The following is a 20625-nucleotide window of genomic DNA, read 5'->3' as shown; positions in this document are numbered from 1 at the left end:
TAGAAGGATCAAGGATTCTTGTTGCATCTTCTCAGTATCCAGTATTATCTGGATTCTAGATCCCCCAAAAAGCCAAGTGGATGGGACTTCTACTTTTTAAGGGAAATTTTTCCTATGTTGGATATACCAGATTATTAACTGACTGTTAACCCATAGAACAAGGTTTATCAAAATTAAATGTGCATACCAATTGTCCAGGAAATTTGTTAAAATTCAGATTTTGTATAGTAGGTCTGGAGTGAGGTCTGAGATTCTGCATTTCTTTTTCTTTTTTTCTTTTTCTTTTTTTTTTTTTAACATTTATTTATTTTTGAGAGACAGAGAGAGGCAGAGCATGAGCAGGGGAGAGGGAGAGAGAGAGAGAGATACAGAATCCGAAGCAGGCTCCAGGCTCTGAGCTGTCAGCACAGAGCCCAACGTGGGGCCCAAACTCAGGAACTGTGAGACCATGACCTGAGCTGAAGTTGGACGCTTAACCCACTGAGCCACCCAGGTGCCCTGAGATTCTGCATTTCTAACAAGGACCTGGGTGATGCTTTTGCTCCTTATATAGGAACCACCCTTTGAGCAGCAAGGATCTATAGAATAGTTTTTCATCATAACACCGTTGAAGACTACCTTTATTTGAATTAGCCAGGGGTGGTGGTTCTGGTTAGAATGCAGATTCTTAGTCCTCAACCTGTTTTTACAGAGACAAAATCTATGTAGATACCCTTTACTCCTAGGAACAAACGTTTTTAAATAAGTGCTCCAGGTTATTTTTACATACATTAAGGTAAAACAACAGCAAATCTGCATTAAGTATCTTATAGTTCTGTACAAGTCCTGGGAGCAGAGAGAAGGTTGAGTATGGTGGAAGACTAGGCTAAGTGGTAACAATGGTTTGCCTTCCTTGAAGACTTGTCCAGTGTGGATCATGAAAATGTGCATGGTAGTATTTCAGAAGGTGCTCCAACTCCTTAGAGTAGTCTTCAGAGTTGAAAGAAAAAAATCCAACCTTATCCTTTATATCACCTACCTTAGTTAAACAGCAAAGTTCTCTTTTAAAACTAGCTGTCCTTATAATCTATTTAGCCCACAAGATACGTTGCATTAGAGTATAACCTTGAAACAACTTGAAGCCAATGAACTTCTTATAGATGTCTTTCTATCACTTTTCTTCCCATCTCTTTTCTGCTTATTCTTTAATACCCAGCTCTGGTATCCTTTCCATCTACTTGCAAGCTCTCCTTGGGCAAGCTAGTAACAGATGTTAAAAAGTTTTAAAAATGTTCATCATCTTTGACTCAATAATTCCACTTAAAAGATATATCCTTAGAATCAGTTGGACAAGGTTACAAAGATATTCAAAGCAACGTTAACTATAATACAAACTGAAAGTCATCTTTGAACGGGAGGTTGGCTCAATAAATTATAATAGATCTTCCCATCAAAATGCTATGCCACCAGTAAAAATGATGATATAGATTCATGTTTATTGTCATAAAAAGATGTTCTTGATATTTTGTGAAATAAAAGAGGATTTAAAGAAGATATGTTAATAGTAGTGATAATACTTAAGATAGCTACCATATATAGTTCATATGACCTGGTCTAAGTGTTCAGTATGGAAAACTCTTAATAAATATTTGTTGGTTGAATGCATATGTTCAGTATTTTGTATACACCAGGAATTGCTCTAAGAATTATAGTTCTTTCAAATCATTATTTTTATAATAATCCACTAAGGTAGTATCATTACCCATGTATTATAGAAAAGAAAACTGATGCTCAGTGAGATTAAGTAGATTTTCTGAAGTAATATTTTCTGAAGTAATATTCTGAAGGTAATATTGCAAGATCTGGCTTTGAATGATTTGATTCAACCAATGTCTTCACACATGTTTTGTTTTTTGTTATATTAAAAAGTTGTCCATATATATCCGAGAAAACGTTGTTAAAATGTTTATAGCAAGCTATCAACAATGGTTCATTATGATCTGTAGGGAGGATTATGGCGATCTTTTTCTCTTTTGTCTATATATTTTCATGGTTCCAAACTGAACATAATATTTTATTATTTCTGTAATAAACTACCTACATTAACAAGAGCCTGGTGGTTGGTTTCACCACCATCACTAACAAACAGACTTCTTGGAATTTTTCTTTCTGGAAAGGTTTTGCCATGCTATGCCAAAACCTAGTTCTACTACTTTTTGCTCTTTTCATTCTTTTATAATAATTATTGTTTCAATGCCATTCTTTCCAACGTGACCAAGTTGGAGAATGTAATTTATCTATCTTTGTAATTTAAGGTCCATATGGTGCCTGGGGACCGGACATATATCCAAAGAGATTCATATATTTGAAAAAGAACCTTAAAATAGTAAAATCACTGTTTGTCATTTTATTTTTCATTGCCCCTTTCCTTGTCCAGTAAATATTATGTTTGTTCCTAGTTTCTGCCATGGCAGAGTGAGCCTCCACTGCCCTTAATCTCCTACTGCTAAGAGCAGTAGCCACTAAGTGTGAAAAATCAAAACAAAGCACTTTCCCATCTCCCTGATGGAGTAAAAGCAGTGAAGCCCAAATAATGCTTAGTTACCAAAAGCCACGCCAGGTGTCTAATCGAAAGGGTATTGATTTTAGCTAGTAAATAGCCCTTAATATAGTTGGGACCTGGGATGAATATGCAGCCGGTAATTAGCTAATAAAGTAAACAAGGGCTGGCGAGAACGTGGCGCAGTTGGATAAACAGCAGCCTGTCATCCAGGAAGCTTGGTAGGCCTAATACCTCCTCGTACAGAGGACTCAAGTTACCTTTAGGACTCTGTGCCTCGTGTTTTCAGCCATTAAATAAGGAAAAAACTATAAACCTATCACAGGGTATGAGATATAACTAAAAGCAGTTGTAAATGTTTCGCAAATATTACATGCAATTGAAATGCTTCCTGAAGACAGATGTTGCAATTTAATAATCTTAAGTGGGAAGGTTTAATAACTATTTTAGATCATTAGGATAATGTTTAGTGCCCTAGGATAATTATTAAACAATTCGAGTTTACTAAATCATCTGATACTCCGGAGAAGCCCATAGCTTGATTAATTCCCACATAATCTGCCAAGTGCTCAGTGAAACTGCAAAGTGGCAGAGGCTAGTTAGGAAAAAAGAAGAGCGAGAGTGAGAAAAGAACTAAGTTAGCCACATCCCACCTTGAGAAAGAGGAAAATCCAGGATGCAGGGTCAGAGGGCTAAGGTGTAAGGAAAAGGGTTAAGGTACAAAGAATCTAAACCAGAGATGGTGGGTCAGAGGCCGAGAGTCAATCCCGGTATCCCGATGCGTTGTAGCAGGCCTGCACAGAGGCATTGTTTCTTTGTTTCTAGTTATGGTTGCAAATATTTTCCTAAGTGGCAAAAGCATTTTACATAAAGATTCCAGATTTCCAGTGTCTTTTGGAAATTCAGAGTACCTTATCTAGTAACACCGGACTGCATTCCCATGTGACAGTAATGGACAAAAACTGAGTAAAGGCTGCTGCTTTCATTTTTTTCTGAAGATTTTGATTATGAAAATCTCAAGGCCTACTGAAAAGTAAAAAGAAAAATAGATAGTTTTTCAAGTACTGCTATAGTCACCGATTGTTAATATTTTGCCATATTTATTATGGAATTAAAAACATATCTAAACATTTATATTTTTGCTGAACCATCTTTTTTAAAAAGTCTTTTTAATGTTTATTTATTTTTGAGAAAGAGAGGGAGAAAGACAGTACAAGCAGGGGAGGAGCAGAGAGAGAGGGAGACACAGAATCCATAGCAGGCTCCAGGCTCTGAGTTGTCAGCACAGAACCCTATGCAGGGTTTGAACCCGTGAACCATGATTTCATGACCTGAGCCAAAGTCAGTCACTTAACCAACTGAGCCACCCAGGTGCCCCTTGCTGAACCATCTTAAAGTGGATATATTACTTCATCCCAAATACTTCAGCGTGCATTTCCAAAAATAAAGACGGTTTCCTACACAACTGCAATATGATTATCATACTGAAAAAAAAAAATTCGTAATTCCCTAATGTCATTGTAACTCAGTCAATATTCAAATTTCTTTATTGTCCCCCAAATGTCATTTACACTCATTTTCTTTTCAAGCCAGGATCCAATGAAAAGACAGTCATTGCATTTGGTTATGTCACATTAGTCACTTTTACACTACATCAGGCTCTCCCCCACCTCCATTCTTTTCTTCTATGACATCGTCTGAGTGAAGGTGTCAGTTGCCTTGTGAACTGGAGTTCATATCTAAAGGCTTGGTTAATTCAGGTTAAACATATGGAGCAAAAATAATTCAAAGGTCATGATGTGGTCTTCATATTGCATCACACAGGGGATCACGTAACTTGTCTCGTCCTAGTTGGTAACGCCAAGTTTGAGCACTGGGTTGAGGCAGTGGGCTAACCTCTTTTGATGTGGTTAGCTCTCTCCAAGTTACCACAGACTCCACCACACCTTATTCACTGTGTATCTAGGCCAGATTCATTTCATCTTGCCTGGGAGGTGTATGCAAACTTCGACCTGAAGACTATCAACTGCTACAATCTGGACTGTGATAAGAGCATAGAGCACTTTGCTCCCGGAACAGCAGGCTAGTGCCTGGTGCAAAGGAGACTGAAGCAGCCTGTCATCCAGGAAGCTTTCCTAGGTCTAATGCCTCCTCGTACAGGGCATTTGGGACAAGTATCTGCTAATTGACTAATGCTAGAAACAGTATGAAAAACCTGAAAGGACAAGGAAAAATTCAGCAACACATGCTCTTGTATGGCATGTACTTTGGAGAAGCCTTATGCTTTTTGATAGGGTCCAGCACATTGCAGAGCTTTCCGACCCTCGGGGATGATTCTTTATCTGAACTGGACCGGAATGTACAATTCCAGGGGAGAAATAGGAACAAGCAGAAAGGGTGAATTTAAAATTCTGTGGAACTTGGGGCGCCTGGGTGGCGCAGTCGGTTAAGCGTCCGACTTCAGCCAGGTCACGATCTCGTGGTCCGTGAGTTCGAGCCCCGCGTCAGGCTCTGGGCTGATGGCTCAGAGCCTGGAGCCTGTTTCCGATTCTGTGTCTCCCTCTCTCTCTGCCCCTCCCCCGTTCATGCTCTGTCTCTCTCTGTCCCAAAAATAAATAAAACGTTGAAAAAATAAATAAATAAAATTCTGTGGAACTCAAGGGTTTTGGTTAGCTGGGCATCACATTTATGAAGGGCCCTGGTGCAGGCTGGCTTTTGGAAGCAGTTACTGAGACAGAGTAAGCCATGGAGGTTATTATTCGGGATACTTGTGGAAAGAAGAATGCAGAAGCAGGATTGGGCAGAGGGAGAAGTAAATGTTGACGAGAGCCCAACAAAGCCTTAGTCGCCTCCCCCCTCCCCTCTCCCCCTCCACTCGCCACTTCTGGCCCCTCGGGTAGTTCTGGAGTGCCAGCAGCCCATCAGAGTTTTCTCCCAATTATCCAGCAGAGTCTTTATACCCCTCGTCACTCCGTCACAGGATAAGCACTAGCCCAGGAAAGGAATGACCTTGAATGAGGTAGTTCTCTGCAGTAGAGGCAGATTCTGAACGAGGTGGCCAAAGATGCTTCCAGCAGCTGGCATACTGAGTTTTACTTGGAGGAAGACCTGGGTGGTGCAACAATCTGTCACCCACAGACCCCACATTTAAAATGTTGCTCTTATCTCTAAATGAGTTATATGGACAGTTACTGAAGTCCTTTTGCTATGCATGAGTTGGCTAATTGTAACATTCCCATTATACTATAATTAAAAAAAAAAAAAACCTTGTTCTGGCAGTTTTTTACTTACTAGACAGCTCAAAAAATATAAAATGGTCCCAGCATCTCTCAAATTTTAGAAGGCTCTGTTATCAGTTGGATGTACCACAGGGTGGAAAATGGAGTCCATTTACATGGTTGTAAATTACTTTGTCATCCTTTTTTTTTTTTTTTAAGTTTATTTATTTTGAGAGAGAGTGAGAGGGAGAGAAAGAAAGAGAAGTTGCTCACAAGTGGGGGAGGGGCAGAGAGAAAGGGAGAAAATCCCAAGCAGGCACCTCACTGTCAGCGTGGAGCCAGATGCAGGGCTCGAATTCACAAACTGTAAGATCATGATTTGAACTGAAATCAAAAGCCAGACGCTTAGCCAACTGAGCCATCCAGGGGCCCTTGCTTTGGCATCTTGAATAAAAAACACCCTGAAGGGTCAGCTCCATGAGGATAGATTGGCATTAGTGCCAAAGAGAAATAAATGAAGGAAGCTGTATGAGTTTCCTGTAGCTGCTGTAACAAATTACATAAGCTTGTTGGTTTAAAACAATAGGAATATATTCTTCCACAGTTCTGGAAGCCAGAAGATCAAAGTCAGTGTCACTTGACTGAAGTCAGTAGTCAGCAGGGCGTCACTCTCTCCAATGTATCTAAGGGAGAGTTAATTACTTGCTTCTTCTAGCTCCGGTGGCTGCTGGCTTTTCTTAGCGTGTCTGCATTACTCCAGTCGGCATCCATGATCACACTGTGTTTTACTCTTCTATCTCTGTAAAACCTTTCCATTACTCCAATCTTTTTTTTTTTAATTTTTTAGACCTTTCTTTCTTTCTTTCTTTCTTTCTTTCTTTCTTTTCTTTCTCTTTCCTTCCTTCCTTCTTTCTTTCTTTCTTTCTTTCTTTCTTTCTTTCTTTCGAGTGCAAGAGGGGAAGGGGCAGAGAGAGAGGGAGACACAGAATCCAAAGCAGCCTCTGGGCTCTGAGACATCAGCACAGAGCCTGCCTCAGGGCTTGAACTCATGAACTGATTCTAACCAAAGTCAGACACTTAACAGACTGAGCGACTCAAGCACACCCACCCTTATAAGATTACTTCAATCTTACAGGGATACGCAGGATTGCATTTGGAGTCCGCTCTGATAATTCAGAATGTCTCCGTCTCAAGATTCTTAATTAAATCTGCAACATCTCACCACACCCTCCACCCCCAGCCCCAGCCTGTAACATTCACAAGTTCCAGGGAGGCCACTATTCTGTCTACTACAGGATAGCTTTTAATTCTTTGCTTTGGGTCCATAAGCCTTGGAACTATTTGCTTTTCATCTGGCCCAAGAGCAAGCGCGTAGTAAATTGTATCTAGGGTGGGGCACCGGGGTGGCTCATTTGGTGAGTTCGAGCCCCTCATTGGACCACTCCTAACAGTGCAGAGCCTACTTGGGACCCTCTCCCTCCCTCTCTGTGCACTGCTTGAGAGTGCACTCTTTCTCTCTCTTAAAATGAATAAATAAACTTAAAAAATAAACTGTGTCTAGTGAGTATAATGATGGAGAAGCTAGAATTTCACCCTGCAGCACTTTGAGACTCACTGTGGGAAGGCGATCTTTGTGAGAGCAAGGACTTCTGCTCTGTTTCAAAACCACAAGAGACCCAGGTTGACAATGAAGAGTGCATACTCAGGAAAGATTGTCTTCCTCCACATTTGATTATTGAAAAATATTTCTGGAACACGCATACTTTAAATATACCAGAAACATATTTTTTAGATGTCCTAACACCAGTTTCTGGCTTCTTATCACATATCAGGTTATCTCAGTTCTCAGAAACCTGACCAGAGTTAAAAGTTAGAAAGGGAGGGGTGCCTGGGTGGCGCAGTCGGTTAAGCGTCAGACTTCAGCCAGGTCACGATCTCCCGGTCCGGGAGTTCGAGCCCCGCGTCAGGCTCTGGGCTGATGGCTTGGAGCCTATTTCCGATTCTGTGTCTCCCTCTCTCTCTGCCCCTCCCCCGTTCATGCTCTGTCTCTCTCTGTCCCACAAATAAATAAAAAACCGTTTAAAAAAAAAAGTTAGAAAGGGAAAGGGATTATCTGTTTACAGCATGGTCTAGAGAATTTTAAAACAGTAGACTTTCCACCGAATGGGCAAATTTCCTCTTGGTGGGGGTTATGTGGAAACATTCTCTCCTGTTTTATGCCCCCTTGAAGAGCTATTTCAAAAATAAACTTCAGTATGTAACCCAATGATAACAGAAGAAAGATTCTCTACTTTCCTATCATTCCTTTTTCAGCTTTGCGTGATGCTCTTGCTGATAGAGGAAGAATGGAGATTTGCTTTTGAGTCCAATGTATTTGCTGAGGAACAGCACCTGTTACTCTCTGGCTGGTACCCTTGTGTGTAAAGTACCTTCCTCTTGGCTTGACAGAAATTAGGTCATTGCCCACGTGTTTCGGGCTGCTGAATTAAGACACAACATTCTCATTTTAAAGCTAATCATGCACAGACATAAACGCTGTCCACAGCTATGGTTGTTCTACTATTGCTGTTTAGATTGATCCTTTAAAAAAAAAATCACATGACAACATTACAGTGGTTAAATTTATTTGAATCAAGTACTGCTGAGATCCAAGCCGCTTCCAGATTATGTAACAGGTATTCAGAATGTGAAACTCAACAAATCTCTGGTTTCTCAGGCTGCTTACCCTTGGCTCAGCTGCCTCTGTCACTGAGTCATCAACAGATTTATTCTGAGGAACCCAGTATTCCATTTTGTTTCAGCTCCCACATCAGAACCTAATACTTATTCGTGTTCTCTGCATGAGTTTCTTGGGACATTTCTGTTTACCCACAACCTTCCTGCCGCTATTAAATAGGAGGCTATGTGCCAGAGTCAACATTATTCAATTTACATCATCAACATTTGAAAAAGCTTGTTTTCAGTGCTGCTCTGTCCTAGGAACACAGTGGATGCCTGCCTGAGGAAGGAGTTCGCATTTCCTTCACCCTCAAGGCCTTTAAATCTAAGTAAGTTTCCTGGTGCCACTTTATACTGATGCTTTAAAAATTTATTTTAAAAATACTTTCCCAGATTCTTATAAAGCAGAAATAAAACTTCAAGTACCCATTTAAAAGTATATTTAGTATTTTTATTTCATCTTTTCAAGGATCATATATTTTCACCTTATTCTTGATCCTAACTCTTTGAGAATCACTGACATGGGAAGATTTTTTTGTCGGCTATTTTTAGATGTCTATAATTCTGCTTTTAAAAATTCAAATAACAAGTAGGCAGAGATCTGCTAAGTGAGCTGCTCTAATCACAAAGCCCCAACATCACTGCTCTGGTCCTGGCTAAGGATTTGTTTTAAGATTTTTGTGGACAGCATTGTTCATCGTTTAGAAACTCTGTATTAGTTTTGTTTTCTTTGTAAGGGGTAAACTCGTAGTGGTTGTTTAATGCTTGGTTATCTCCTTAATGTTTGTAACTATTGTAACAATGGGTGGGATTATAGGTGCATGCAGTATGTCCCAAATCATGTACATGACAGGTTGTCCCCAATTTATGATGGTTTGATTTAAGGATTTTTTTTTTTTTTTTTTACTTTGGGGCAAAAGCAAGAAACATTCAGCAGAAACCATACTTTGAATTTTTGAATTTGGATTTTGCCTTGGACTAGAGGTGTGTGGTCCAGCCCTCTTTCCTGATGCTGGACACCAGCAGTGGGCTATCACTCTCCTTTAGCAGCGCCATCTGAAGGGTGAACGACTGATACACCTACCGCCATTCTGTACCCAGATGACCATTCTGGGTTTCCCTTTCAGTACCGTTTTCATTACATTACATGAGATTTTCAACACCTTATTACAAAATAAGCTTTGTGCTGGATGATTCTGCCCACCTATAGGCTAATGTAAGTGTTCTGAGCACCTGTAAAGTAGATTAGGCTAAGCTCTGATGTTTTGTAGGTGAGGTGTATTAAATGCATTTTCAACTTCTGATATTTTCCAGCTGTGTTGGGTTTATCAAGACATAACTCCATCCTAATTTGGGGAAGATCTGTACTAAAATAATATAACTGAAGAAATATGTGAGCATACAGTGATCAAAGCTCAGAATAAAGGTGTCTTGGCCCAATTTTGAAGCAAGAGTCAGAATGCCTCTGATTTACACCCTTAGGGAAGAGAAGTGAAATTGGTGATACTTTTGTTGGCAACTATACATCAGGCCTTTTGCATAGATTATCCCACTAAATCCTAGTGTGGCCATTTGCTAGCTGTGTTATCTTGGGCATGTTACTTAACAATTTTGTGCCTCAATTTCCCTATTTTATAAAAATAAAACAAAACAAAATCAAGAAGCCAAAAACTCAGACTTATTCCAATTTAATCTTATTAAAGATTACATGGACCTTGTTAAGCCTAGTGCCTGGCACAGAATAAACACCATGTGAATGTTCACTATTAACGTACCCACTGATAAAGAAACTGAGGTTCTGGGAGACCGGAGAACTTAGGTTAAAGAACTTGGAAGAGAGTGGACTTGAAGCCCATGCACTGTTCTGTATACCACGTAGTTTCTCATTTTAATCTTGGCTCTATTGTTTAGCTATTGTTTAGGTAAGTCACTTCATATTGTGGGGCCTTGATTTCATTGTTTGTAAAACAAAAGTGTGAGAGTTAATAACATTTATGGCCCCTTGCAATCCTTATATTCCATAAATGTTATCATAAACTTTGGTGACCTGTGACCACTTGAGGAAAATTTGTTTCTCTGTAGAAATGGGCAGGGACTGAAACAGTTGACCCTCAGCATATAGAGATGGTTGTAAAAGGTGGACAACAGTATCACCAGTGGAAGGTTCCTCCATGTTGGGGAAAGTTCACCCCCAGCGGTTGTGTTTAAGATGTCTTCGCAGCAGATAGGCTACTCTCCAGTGTTGGGAAAGGAAGAACTTGTTCCTTTTGTTACACGTGAATCCAGGAAATAACCTAAATTCATCTGATAACACTAAAATGCAAGATAAATTAATGGGGGGGGGGGCAAACTCAGGCTTTGGTAAAACAGGAACAATTGAAAAAGGGAACGCTTTTCAGACTTTGGTAGCCATGTGAGTGAGACCGAACACCCATGGCAGTCCTGAAGTTTTCTTAGGCACCCAAGGAAAGAGTTAGGTGGCACCAAAGTTATTTGACACCCTTAATCTGAAAGACGGTAAACACAAGTTCCTTCCAAATGCTGAGTCATGCTTGTGATGACACAGAGAAACACCTAAGACTCCAACTTTCCTGAGATACTGGTCTTTAGTAGATTGCTTCCTGCTGAAATAATTACTTCATGTTTTTAGATTTACATATGGGGAGTGCTTCCCCTCCTACACCCTCACTAAGTTGTTTTTGGTTTTGTTTTTTCCCCCTTTTTTAGCCCTCAACCTGTTTGTTTGGTTTTGTTTTAATTCCATGAGCAAAAAGAAGATGTGGCAAGTATATATGTGTGTAGGCAAGGTTGTTGTTGTTTTTTTTTTTTTTTCAACATATATATTGTTGGTGGATCTAATGCAATAATAATTCCTAAATTAATGATTATTCCCCTCCTCCCCACAAAGTTATCTTTATAGTAAAAAGAAATGGCTTAAGCATCTTGAAATTTACACTCCTGTCAGATAACCTAATCAGCAACTGAACTTTCAGTGGAATTCTTGTCCTAATAAGTCAGACAAAGGGGCAGACATAGGCAGAAAGCTACTTTGGGTACTCATAACTAGTATATTAAGTTTTAAAGCGATATGTATAAGGCTAAAAGGAACAATTTATTTTAATATTGTATTCCGTCTAGAAAATATTGATGGAATAAACAGGATAATTTTGGGTTTTGTAAGTTTCTGTGAGTCTTAAAGCAGAGTAGCATAAACCTCTGCATTTGGAAATTAGTGTTTATCTTTAAAAGTGAACAATGTTTTGCCACTTTTGTCGTGAACAAGTGGATGCCTAATTTATGCTGAATACTTACAAATTACCATGTTTTATGCAGTAATTGGAAGAAACTTTTATAACAATTTTCTATTTGGGGGCACCTGGGTGGCTAGGTTGGTTGACTCTTGATTTCTGTTCAGGTCCTGATTTCACAGTTTGTAGGATGGAGCCCCTGCATGGGGCTGTGAGCTGACAGTGCAGAGACTGCTTGGGATTCTCTCTCCCTCTCTCTGCCCCTCCCCTGCTGACATTAATTCTCTCAAATTAAAAAACATTTAAAAAATAACAGTTTTTTTAATTTTAAAATTAATTTTTCAAGGCTGTGGTTGAGATTAGATATATTTAGAGAGGATGGAGATATGGAGCCAGAGGTGGGTTGTTTAGAAAAAGAAGGTCCGGGGCGCCTGGGTGGCTCAGTCGGTTAAGCGTCCGACTTCAGCTCAGGTCACGATCTTGCGGTCCGTGAGTTCAAGCCCCGCGTCGGGCTCTGGGCTGATGGCTCAGAGCCTGGAGCCTGTTTCCGAATCTGTTTCTCCCTCTCTCTCTGCCCCTCCCCCGTTCATGCTCTGTCTCTCTCTGTCTCAAAAATAAATAAATGTTAAAAAAAATTAAAAAAAAAAAAAAAAAAAAAAAAAGAAGGTCCAGAGTGACCGGTAGGCTCATGATGGTAAGTTTCTTGTCTCTCCTTGCCTAAGCCCTCCCATATCCACCTTTTCCTTTGGTGCTTTTCCTGAAATCCAGCAGATGCCTAGTGTCCTTCTGCTCTCCTCTGGTCACTCTTGGCCCCAGTTTTGGCAAATGAAATTATGTCCGATGCTTCTGACTTTTCTCAGCTCCTCAAAATCCTCTCCCTTCTCCCCTGTTCTATGCCATGAGTTTGACTTTGGTTTTGGCCATTAGGGATGGCCATGGGTTATTGAGAACCGAATCCCCACTGGCTTGTTAGCTAGCAAGGTGACCAGGATTTTGGGGGGGGGAAATAAACAGTAGACATAATAGAGTCTGGAACAAATCGTTCATCTAAACGTTCCTTTCAAATCAGTAAACACTTATCAAACATCTATTGTGTCATAGGCACTGTGGTAGATACCAGGGTACAGAAGGAAATAGGTGGTCTCCATTTTCCAAGAACTGAACCGTTCTGGGAGAATTCGTGGGAAGGAAACACAGGACTGACACTTCAGTTCAACCAGATTATTGCCTTTCTGGGTAACCTGTTGCTTTTCTAGATAAATGATATAGAATTGGGATTTGAACAAAATGTGGAAACAGTGCTTTGTTACAGGGGTTCTCTGTAATACCTGAGGGGAATGTTTAAGCAGTTGTTCACAAGCTTTAGTGTGCAAGAGAATCACTGGAAGAGCTTGTTAAATCAGATAGCTAGGTGCCAGCCCCAGAGTTTAGGGATCAAGTAGTTGGGAGTGAAGCCGAGAATTTGTATTTCCATTCAGTTCTTCGATGCTGCTGCTGGCTCCCACCACTGCCCTTTCAGAGCCACAGTTTTAAATGTAAGGATTTCCAGGTTCCATCTACACTCGGTGTGGGAGTGGGAACCTGGGATTGATCATTTTATACCCGCCTTCCCATTCTAATATGCATCCAAGGTTGAGAACCATTTGGACAGGCTGGTTTCCTGACATTTACTGTGAGCTTGGGACCCAATGAATCTACACATTACTTTATGCCAATTACTATAGTTATGACTTAATTAAATTATGACTTAAAGAAATTAGTAAATGACTTAATAAGTAATTGGCTTTAAAAAACCCAGCACTGCGATTTGGGTTCAAACTAATTTGGCTGCCTTCCTTTGGAAGGTCTTTCCAACCCTCCCCTGGGTATTTTCCAACACCACGGTAGAAACCTTCTTTGCAAAACTCCCAGAGGTTGTTGGAGGAAAGGTCTTAAGGATATGGGGTCCATTTGAGCCCCATGCGCGCCCTCCCTGGGTCCACTTGGGCTTGCTTAGCTCTGGTGGTTCCAAGTAAGCTGGGCATGCTCAGTGGGCAGGGTCGGTTTTAGGGGGTGCATCTGGGAAGCCTGCTGCTCCGCTGCCGGGGCTCTGCGCCTCCCCCCACCTGTATGAGGCCGGGCCTGAGGCGCCTTCTCTCGGCATCCCCCCCCTCTCCCACCTCCCGGCGCCCGCAGGGGCTTGGCCTTCCCTGCGGGTTCCTGCGCTGACATTCAGCGGGCAGGTCGGGAGGTCGAGAGCGTGCGGAGGGGGTCCGCGCGAGGGCTTTGGGCTCTGACGGCCGGGTCCCAGGGGTCCGCCCGCTTCCTAGAAGCGTTTCTAGGCCCAGGGAAGCCTTTCTGCCGAGGAGGGGAAGCCAGATCCGGGGGCGGACGACGAGAAATCAGGTAAGCCAGCCCGCCGGCGTGCAGGCGGGCTGGTGTCTCCTCTCTCGCGGGCAGGTGGCCAGGGCCGAGGCAACCGGGCACCTCCCCCACCGTCCCCGGGCCTAGCCCAGCCCAGGCTTTCCGGCCCGCGAGCAAGGCGGGGCGCGGGGCGGGAGCCGCAGCCCGGGGCGAGGGCCAACGCCTCGGCGCGCCGCCGCCCCACCCGGCGGGCCCCGCGGCCCCGCGGCCCCGCCAGGTCACGTTCCTCGGGCAGCGGGGACCTCGGTCGCCCGCCGCCCGCTGGTTCGCGACGCTTCCCCCCCTCGCCTCGACCCCGGCTCCCGCCTCCACTTCCGCGTTTCCCTGCAGGGCCGAGCGGCCCGGGCCGGAGGAATCCGGGCGGGACGCGGCCGCCGCGCCAGCCCCAGGGGAGGGAGGAGGAGCGGCAGCGGGGGGGGGGGGGGGGAGGAAGTCGCCGGGGAGGCGGGGCCGCGGCGGGTTGCACTGGCCCGGGCTGCCCGGGAGTGACAGCCACGCGCGCCGCGCCGCGAGGATCAGGGCCGAGTCTCTGATTCGGGGGGAGGCAGAGACTCCGCCCCGCCGGGAGGAACTGGGGGCTCCTGCGCTCCCCTCGCGCGACAGGACCAATCTCAGGTGTGTGCTTCCTGGGAGACCCCCTTCCCGCGCCCCCGGGGTCGTGGCGGAGAGCAATCCCGTTCTGACCCGGGCGAGTCCTCTAGGACTCCGGCGTTGGCTGGGGGGTGGGAGAGTGTTTAGGGTTCCTCCCCAGCAACAGAAGGGGGACTCATTCTCGAGTAGGGGTTAGTATTTACATTTTGGCGGGCGGCGGGGTGTAATACATTTGGGGCGAGGGTTGGTATCTCATGGAAACTTTGCGGCAAACTTTTGGCTTGTGGATGCCGCTCTCCTCCTGAGGATTGGCGCTCCCTTCTGAAGCAAGGGAGGAAAAGATTCTAGAAGGGGGGCTGAGGCTCCGTTGAGGACCTTAGCTGCTGGAGTGTGACAGTCCCAGGAGGAAATGGAAAGTGTACACCGATGAGCCTAAAACAGCCCCCTCAGCTTCTCTGAGCAAAAATAGATTTGCAGAGTGCTTTGGCAGAAAGGTAGAGAGAGCCCTGTGAATGAAGTGCTGCTCTCAGCAGTTGGTGTCTACGCTGCCTTCAACCTTCTGCACGGGAGCATTCACTTGCTAACAGCCTTCCTTGAGAGTTTCAGAGTAACTTACAACCAAATTCTCACAGCCTTCGTGACACGGGCCAACCCACATTACACATCCCATTATACCTATCATGAGAGGCAGCGGTAGACACAGCTAACAGTTAATTTGGTCAGCTTATAAATAGTTTTGTATAATTAGGTGAGGGAAGGGCTGGTGACTTACACCATTTGTTGCGTAAAACAAAACTGTTAGAATTTTGCATATGTTTCAAGTTTGATGTGCAGTGTATTTTTGGACTGTGGACGGTAATGGCAATTGCCACACTGGGGCCAGGCACTTCCTGCCTGCTTCTGACTACTGTGGTCCCTGAGTTCTACAGGGTCAGCTGGGTGCCATTGCCCAATGGATACTATGTGCAGCCTGGGGAACTTTATGCTGTGGATGTTGAAACGCCTTTGTGTTCCTCGTAAGGACATGTGTCAAGTTACAATACTGTCTTGATTTTTAAAAATCAACTTTTCAAATAAAGCAGTGTTACCTTAGTAAAAACCGGATAAGAGGTGGTGTTTTGAGTTTGACAAACAACATTGTGGGAGCTGTCCATTCTGGTATCTCACACAGTCATTTTGTAAAGAAACTGAGCATTATTAAAGCTATCCTTTGTTTTCCCTCTCTCTGATTTATTTATTTTTTTAATTTTTTTTAATGTTTATTTATTTTTGAGAGACAGAGTGTGAGCAAGGGAGGGGCAGAGAGAGAGGGAGACACAGAATCTGAAGCAGGCTCCAGACTCTTAGCTGTCAGCACAGAGCCCCATGTGGGGCTCAAACTCACAGACCACGAGATCATGACCTCAGTCGAAGTCTGACACGTTTAACCGACTGAGCCACCCAGGTGCCCCTCCCTCTCTCTGATGTATTAAAAGATGTATTGAGGGCTTAGTAATGGGCAAGAAGGCCACAGTGTTACTGATTGTCATGGGTTTTATCCCCTCCCCCTTTAGTTCTTGTAACTATTTAATCTCATTATAGCTATTTAAAGAGGTTCGATTATCATTGTAAGTAAATCATATTGGCAAACTATTATAACTTTGAAATTATTCTGTCCAGTTATTTGTTTTCTGTCTCTCATCACGAGAATGTAAATTCCATGAGAAGAGTTGGTCTGCTTCACACAGATTCCTATTTCTAGTGCCTAGAATGGTGACTAACTAGTAACAAGTGCTAAATAAATATTTTCTCAATGAATGACTGAACTGTGGGACAAACTCTAGCTGAGTGTAGTGGGGGGAAGAAAACAAGACTTCGGCCTTTGGTAACCTGCTCAAACCCACGGAGCCTCAATTGTCTCATTGGCACAGTGTGGATAATATATGATATAACATATGTAAAATTGCTAGTGATGTACCTGTTAGGGGGTAGACTTCAAAATATTAGCTTCCTTCCTTCTTACACGTGTTTCTTTTTGTATTCAAAAGGGAAAGAATTGGGCAAAGAATAGAAAATTTAGCTCTTGCTGCTTGTGCTTGAATTATCCAGGCATTATCTCCTTTCCCGTGGTGTGGGTGCTTAAGGGGGAAGGTGGTTAGTGGGAATCCCTTATTACAGAAGGAAACAGTTTTCCAGATAAGTATCCAATTTCTCCTCTTTATTTAAAAAAAAAATTTTTTTAACGTTTATTTATTTTTGAGACAGAGAGAGACAGAGCATGAACGGGGGAGGGGCAGAGAGAGAGGGAGACACAGAATCGGAAACAGGCTCCAGGCTCTGAGCCATCAGCCCAGAGCCCGACGCAGGGCTGGAACTCACGGACCTCGAGATCGTGACCTGAGCTGAAGTCGGACGCCCAACCGACTGAGCCACCCAGGCGCCCCTCCTCTTTATTTTTTTAATCTGATGACGTTTCTGCTTAGGTTTTTCAAAACTTGAGTCTTTCTGCTTGTCAACACCAGAACTCACAAGGGTGTCCCTAAGTGCAGAAACAGCACTTCAGAGAGAACATCGGAAATAAAACACATTTGACCTTGAACAACTTGGGTTTGAACGGTGTATGTCCATTTTTATGCAGATTTTTTCGATAAATACAGTATACTACTGTGAATGGATTTTTTCTTTATGATTTCCTTCTTTGAAAAGTTTATTGATTTTGAGAGTGAGAAAAAGAGTGAGCACACACGCACGTGAATGGAGGAGGGGCAGAGAGAGAGGGAGAGAGAGAAGGCCAAGCAGGCCGCATGCTCAGCACAGAGTCCAGCATGGGCTCGATCCCACGACCGTGAGATCGTGACCTGAGCCAAAATCAAGTGTCAGAAGGGTCTGATGCTTAACCAACTGAGCCATCCAGGCACCCCTTTTTTATAATTTTCTTAATAACATTTTCTTTTCTTTAGCTTACTTTATTATAAGAATACAGTATATATTATATATAACATACAAAATATGTGTTTATCAACTCTGTTGTCAGTAAAGCTTCTAGTCAGCAGTAGGCTATTAATAGTCAAGGTTTGGGGAAGTCAGAAGTTACATGTGGATTTTCAATTGTGCAGGGGGTCAGCACCCCTAACTCCTGCATTGTTCAGAGGTCAAATGTACATTTAGCTCTTGACTTCTTGAATGCAGTTTTTTGTAGGCTTGTGTAGCATTATTACATAGTAACAAGTGCTAGAAAAAGAAAAACTATGGTTTTCTTGCTTTTGAGAGAGTTTGTTTAACAAGGTAAAATATATGGATGTAAAACAGTTAAGGACCAGCATAAGATCTCTTATAATCATATACCCATTGAGAGAATGTTGGCTTTAACTGAGTGGTTATGGAGGGGAGATATTAATGTGGGCTCAAATAGTTGAGACAGTTTTGTGGTGAAGAGAATGTCACTTTAGCTACAGAGAGACCTCAAGTTTCCTGAAGATTACAGCAAAAAAGAGGTCAGCATTGTATCACGAATGTTTGCTATTTTGTATTTCAGCATATTGAAAAAGCCAGCACAACCCTAAGCTTTCAAAAAGGAACTTTCTGTGGAAAAGTATTAAAAGCCCACAGTAAAATTCTGTATGTGCACTAAATAACACTTTTCACTATATCTCTGAAGTTTTAAAGCCTAGGATTGGAGTTAAGAATTGTAACTCGTCATTCTTGCCACTTTTAACCCACTCGCATAAAAATGTATCACGTGGCCTGCCTGTTACTCTTTCCAGTTGTATATAATGGGATATATTTTTTATCTGATGTTTCCAGAGAAAATTACTGGTCATGAGTTGTGGGATCTCCACAACTGGCTAATTTCAGGAGTGTTGTTTAATGAGATAGGGAAGGACTGAATGGAACTAGACTAAGAAGAAGAAGATGATGATGATAATTTAATGTTTTTTATTTAATTTTGAGAGACAGAGAAAGACTGAGTGTGAGTGGGGGAGGGGCAGACAGCGAGGGAGACACAGAAACCAAAGCAGGCTCCAAGCTCTGAGCTGCCAGCACAGAGCCCGATGCGGGGCTTGGACTCATGAATCTTGAGATCATGACCCGAGCTTGAGCCGTAGTCGGACTCTCAACCGACTGAGCCACCCAGGTGCCCCAAGAAGATTATTATTGATGTGTTTCTAGATGCTCATCCATATACTTAGATAATTCCATCAAAATTCATCACCTTTGAGGTAAGAAGAAAACTCAGAGGTTGTGTTCTAGAGGAAGAAGCAGCTAATAAATTTAGGGCATGGTGTACATTTCCTTGTTGACATGATGGGGGAAAGAAAAGGAGGAGGGAGAGATGATCATATTCAACTTCAGTGAGAAAGACCAGGGCTAAGGCAAGCCAAGACATCTCTAGCAACTTCAGAGTAGACCTCTTCCTGTATTATCTGACCAGGGATTGATCTCTGGAACTTTTCAGGAAAAGGAAACGCGGCAGCCGACGCTTTGAATACCTGAGGATGTTTAGGTAATGATTGTGGTCAGAGTTTGTCCAGAACTCTGATTCTGTGTCCTGACATGAATGAGACCATGTTTTTTGTTTTTTGCGTTTTTTTTTTGTTTTGTTTTGTTTTTTGGTTTGTTTGTTTTTTCTTGTTTTCCAGGATTTTCATCTTTTGTTGCGAGTTCCTACTGCCTCTTTGGGTTAAATATTTCTTCCTAGATCATATCTGTGCTCTTGTTTCCCGTTTTTCAGCTGAAATTTTTATGTTGGTTCTTTCAAAATCAGATTTCTGACTTATGCATCAGACAAAACATGGTTTCCAATTTTAATTAGGTCAAGCTGGCATTTGGTCAGTTCATTAAAATTAGTAGGAGAAAACTAATTAATGGAAAATGTTTCCCCCCTACCTAAAAATTTATTGTGATGTATGTATTAGCAAAATTTTAAATCATTATTTGGGAACATTTATTTATTTTTCTGGCAAAATGAAATTATTACTGATTTACTTTATTTTTTCATAGTGAGATCTGTTAAAGTGTGGGTGCTTTTTAAACAATGACTTAAATTTAGGTTGTTCAAGCTTCATATTCTTTAGTGTTATGTCCTCTGCGGAAGCTCATATTTGATTGCCCACTTATATCCTACTATAAAAAGGTTTTATAATAGAGAGAGGGAAACAAACCCCACAAACTATAACAGAGAAGTTGTTTTCTGAAATGGATTTTCTAGAATTTGCTACTATCAAACGAGATGGCCTCCCAGTATGACTTGGTGACTTATGCTTAGAGAGCTTTATTACTTACCTTGTATCCACAAGTGGCTGCTAAGGCCAGATGGTTATATGAAGATGAACAAAAGTTTCTGTTCAAAGTAAACATTTTAGGAAATTTTTAGCTAAGATTTTATACCACTAGTATTTTAATAAGACACAACACACTTCTAAATGTATTTGATAAGTGATGAAAATAATATAGCTTAGGGTATTAGGTTCTTAGAAGCCATTTTCCTTTTATTTAAACTGGATAAAGAAAGGATGTTTGTTTCATTGTGGTAATGTCAAAACTGTTTGGATCATATCACTTTCTGCTCTACTCTTCCATGGGTTATTCTGACTTATTGGATCAAATTCCAAATATTTGTCTTTGAATTCATAGATCTCTCTAAATGTGTTCCAATATTAAGGTTGTATCCTTACCTTCCCTCTGATCCAGCCACTATGGACTCCTTGGAATTGCCTAAATCTGTCCTACTTCCATTGCTGCCTCCATATGAATGCTCTTCTCTGTACTTCACCATTTTGAAATCTTACCAACCCTTGAATGTCCTGACCATTGGCTACGAGGTTCATGGTGCTTTCCCTCGCTGCCCCAGTCAGAAGTGTTTTGTACATTTCCTAATCCTGCAAATACTTTTTTTTTTTTTTTTTTTTATGCCACTGTTAAGTCTTCC

General features: G+C 42.1%; 1 protein-coding gene across 3 annotated transcripts in view; it reads left to right on the top strand.

Moving 5' to 3' along the window:
* Positions 1-20625, top strand: part of GPD2 (glycerol-3-phosphate dehydrogenase 2) — a 175762-nt gene that overhangs the window by 18803 nt on the left and 136334 nt on the right. For 2 of the 3 annotated variants that reach the window (XM_047870767.1, XM_047870768.1), the window contains exon 1: positions 14577-14741. The exons of the other annotated variant lie outside the window; for it this stretch is intronic. The gene's annotated coding sequence lies outside the window, so the exon portion shown is untranslated. Of the gene's footprint in view, positions 1-14576; positions 14742-20625 lie in introns of those variants that run through there. 3 annotated transcript variants of the gene reach the window in all.

The sequence above is a fragment of the Prionailurus viverrinus genome, chromosome C1 (genome assembly GCF_022837055.1).
Source record: "Prionailurus viverrinus isolate Anna chromosome C1, UM_Priviv_1.0, whole genome shotgun sequence".
Taxonomy (NCBI): Eukaryota; Metazoa; Chordata; class Mammalia; order Carnivora; family Felidae; genus Prionailurus; species Prionailurus viverrinus.
Note: the sequence above shows the minus strand (reverse complement) of the source record. Positions and strands in the feature narration are given on the sequence as shown.